The sequence below is a fragment of the Penaeus vannamei genome, chromosome 6 (assembly GCF_042767895.1).
Source record: "Penaeus vannamei isolate JL-2024 chromosome 6, ASM4276789v1, whole genome shotgun sequence".
Taxonomy (NCBI): Eukaryota; Metazoa; Arthropoda; class Malacostraca; order Decapoda; family Penaeidae; genus Penaeus; species Penaeus vannamei.
In genome coordinates this window covers 10,649,682-10,654,560 of record NC_091554.1, presented here as the reverse complement: position 1 = coordinate 10,654,560, position 4,879 = coordinate 10,649,682, and positions in this window count along the sequence as shown.

The window sequence follows — 4,879 nt, the reverse complement described above, 5'->3', positions numbered from 1 at the left end:
CTTTTTGTTGGAAAGATGCATTGTTAGCCAGTGCTGTCAAAAACAAGGAAACAGAATAGTGTTCTTGCAATATCGAGTTGCAAGGAAGTGTTGAGGCGAGTGATATTCAACAAGCCATGGAAGTAACAGAACATGTTGCGAAAACGTTTTTTTATAGGTACGTTTTCATTCAGTTTTTCCTTTTCCATCTTTTCTTGTCAGTTGCAGGTGAACTGAAATCTTTTGGTTTTGTTTGAACAAATCATGCGGGGAATTGTGAGGAAGTTTTACCATGAGCTTAAACACACACACACACACACACACACACACACACACACACACACACACACACATACACACACACACATATGCATACATATATATTTATATATCTATCTATATATATCTATATCTATATCCATATTTATATGTGTCTGCATGTATATATATCTATATATATGCATATATATATATATATATATATATATATATATATATATATATATATATATATATATATATTGTTGTTGTTGTTGTTGTATAGGCATATATGTATGCATTTAATAATAATAATAAGAATAATGATAATATTGATAGCATTGATAGCAATAATAATGATAATGATGATGATGATAATGATGTTAATAATGATAATGATAATAGCAATGCTAATGATAATAATGATGATGATTAAGATGATAATGATAATGACATTAATAACGAAGATAATGACAATGGTAATAACAATTATAATGAAAATATTGATAACAATAAAAATCACGATAATAATGATAATGATTATAATAGTAGTAACCATCATCAGCAGAATGATAATAATGACGATAACAATAATAACAATGATAAAGATAATAATAACAGTAGTGATGATGATGATGATAATGATGATAATAATGATGATGTTGATGTTGGTGATGATGATGATGATGATGATGATGATGATGATGATGATGATGATGATGATGATGATGATGATGATGATAATGATAATGATAGTGATGATAATTATGATGATAGCAATAACAATAACGATGTTGATTATAATGATAATAATAGTAATGATGATAATGAACATACTAATTATGAAGAAAATGCCAACAAAGATATCTACCATGGCGGAATATCTGCAATACATTTCTGACTTTTGATTCAAAGACAATCATTATGATACTGTTGAAATTTAGCATAAAGATGATCAAAATTGATAGTTGGTACGAATGCAAGAAGGAATGGCTAAAGTAAAAAATAGTAAAAAAGTAAAAAAGTAAAGTAAAAAAGGGTATTAAAGAGGACACGTGTCAAACTGATAAAGCAATGACTACAATAACAACGATAACAAAATCAACGACAAGAACATTGGCAACATTAAGAACAACTAGAATAACAACAACAACAACAACAACAACGACAACAATAACAACAACAACAACAACATCAACAACAACAACAACAACAACTACAACAACAACAGAATCAGCGAAAACAACGACAATAACAGTAGTAGCAAACACTACAACAACAAAACAAATTACAAAAGAGCTCCCAGCACAACAGACCATCAACAACAACAACATACTTGCACACCGAAGTAACGCGAGACAAACGCTTTTCCTCGCTCCCATAAATTCCAAATTGTTATTATTTGGACTGAAGCAAAATCGTTGCACGGATGTCGGATTGCGGTTTTTAATCATGATCCAAAAACTGCAATAACAGAATGCTTGATTGATGTCGTGATTGCTACAGGCTGTACAGATGTTGCAGCGCGTTTTGCTGTCTCAATATCTCACGACTGCGTAAACATTGATAATCTTTTTTATTGCGAATTTCGGCTTCGTTATTGGATCGGATGGCACTGAATTGAATGTATTTCCCTGGATCAAAATAAAGTGACATTTCCCCGGTTAATTATGATGGGGATATTTGTATTTTTTTCGGAATGTTTCCACAGGACGAATCATAATCAATTTTCAGTGCTCTTAGTTGTATATCAAAAGGTATTTAATTTCTAATTTTCTCATTTGTCGTTCCTACCTATTTGTATTGTCTGCTTTTTTTCTTAATTTATATGTTTATTAATTTCCATCGACTTCACTTCATTTATTTGTCTATTGTATCAAAATGATGGACCTGCCAGATTGAGAAATGGTCCGTGAGAGAGTTAGATAGAGAGAGGAGACACACACACACACACACACACACACACACACACACACACACACACACACACACACACACACACACACACACACACACACACACACACACACACAGAGAGAGAGAGAGAGAGAGAGAGAGAGAGAGAGAGAGAGAGAGAGAGAGAGAGAGAGAGAGAGAGAGAGAGAGAGAGAGAGAGAGAGAGAGAGAGAGAGAGAGAGAGAGAGAGAGAGAGAGAGAGAGAGAGAGAGAGAGGGAGAGAGAGAGAAAGAGAGACAGAGACAGAGAAGGAGAGAGAAAGAGAGACAGAGACAGAGAGACACAGAGACAGCGAGAGAGATAGAGCGAAAGAAATAGCCAATGAAAGGGAGAAAGATGAATCATACCCGGGCGTCCCATTTTTATCAAGGTTATTCCCCGAATGTCGACCATTTCTTCTTCACCCAACAAGGTGTCCAGAAAAGGTTACAAAATAACACTTTTTTTTTCCTTTTTTTAAAATCATTCTATCCTCTACCTTTCATCTTTCACTGATCCTCGCTTCTTACTCCAAGCTGCACTTAAATTCTTGCCAATTATAACACTTGCTTGCCCCAGGGTGATATCTCTCCCTGGAAGATCAAAGACACTTGCTCTCCAACGTAAGTCGAAAGTAAGATGAGTGAAATTATGTATTAATTCTTCGTCCTTTGATATCACTCGGGGCGAAAGCGAGTGAAAGAGGGAGGAAAAAAATGAATAAAAGGGGGAACAAGGAAGTGAAAGAAGGAAAGAAGTGGGGAGGCCAAAGGAAAAGAAAGAAGGAAAGAACTTGAAGGATTTTTAAAGAAAATATACAGGGCTGGTGGAGGCTTAGATGTCCTGGACGGCGAGAAAAACGGGCCTCTTTGATTTGGTATTATCATTAACATTTATTATTATCATTATTATTATTATTATTATTATTATTATTATTATTATTATTATTATTATTATTATTATTATTATTATGATTATTATAATTTTTTATTATCATTATCGCTATTTTTATTATTATTGTTATTATTATTATTACTATTATTATCCTAATTATTATTATTATTATTATTATTATTATTATTATTATTATTATTATTATTATTATTATTATTATTATTATTATTATTATTATTATTATTATCATTATCATTATTATCATTATCATCATTATTCTATTAATTACTTATTATAATTCTACTTATTCTAACTTCTATCATTTTATTGTTATTATTAGTATTATCATTACATTATTACTATTGTTATTTTTGTTGTAATTACCATTATCATTGTTATCATTATCTTTATTTTTTATCATTATTGTAATCATTATCCTAATAATACTTTTTTTGCTACTATTATCGTAATTATTATCATTGTTAATATTATTATGATAATCATGATTATTACTGTTCTTATTTATATCGTCGTTACTGTTACTATCATTATCTTCATCATTATTGTTATAGTTATCATCATTAGTATTAGTATCCCTATTACCATTATTACTATCATAATAACAGCAATAACGATTATCATTATCAACATCCTCATCATTATAATTATTATTTTCATTATCATCATTTTTATAGCTATTTTTATAGTAGTGAATTTCCCATCTGACGAAATGTATAGAAAATGTACGAACGTGTTTTTATACCCCTTTGACCTGCCTTACAAATTCTTGCCTTTTCGTCTTCGAGTGGTTCACCTTAGCTTTGTTCTTCACTCGTTTTTCCCTTCTCCATTTCTTCATCCATCCATTCTCCATGTTTCTCCATTTCCCTCACAGATCCCTTCTTTCTTTTGTCTTCGTACTTTCCCGTCATTTATTTCTTCCATGTGGCCATTTTGTATAGTTTTATTATTCTTTTTGTTTCATGTATTTCTACTCATATTTCAAACACGCCATACACCATTTGATATATGAAATAAAGTGCATCATGGATAAAAATCACCAAGCCAGGGAAGCCACTGGTATAAAAGGTCAAATCAGGTCAGTCGGAGAGGGAGAAGCATTTATCTTGTGTGGTGACAGACCCTTTGGATTACTTGCTGGCTGACTGGTGCTTCTCGTGCTGTGGTGGGTTGACTCTGTTTTTACCAAGGAAGTGTACGGTGTGTTGTCTCGTGTATTGGTTCTGTTTGGAAAGATTTGTGCGAAATGAATATATAATTTGGATGCTCTTTTTACGTTGCCCTTTTACTCAGCCAGGGATGCTTTTTTTTCTTTTATTGTGATTACAGGATCACTCTTGAATCACCTGAGAGTCTTCACCAAATGCGAAAACATCCTCAAGGACATTTCCTATACCTGGGAATTACATGCTGACAAATTCCACATCTGGAACTCTACGGAGTTTATGATTATCCACTACAGTTATGATTATTCAAATCATTGTTATTACCTTTATTTTCATTATTATTATTATTATCGTTTTCATTTTTATCATTCTTGTCATTGTTATCATTATCATTATTATTGTTATTGTTATATCTATAATAATAATCACTTTTATTTTTTATATTGCTATTGTTACCAATAATAGTTTCTGGAATATATTCATGTTGATGATAGTGATTGTTATAACAATTGCAATCATTATCATAATTGTCGTTGCCGTATGAATTATCATAATTATCATTAATAATGCAGTTGTTTATGTGCTTGTCTAGTAATGAAATATGGATATTCGCCCGTAGAGTTTTT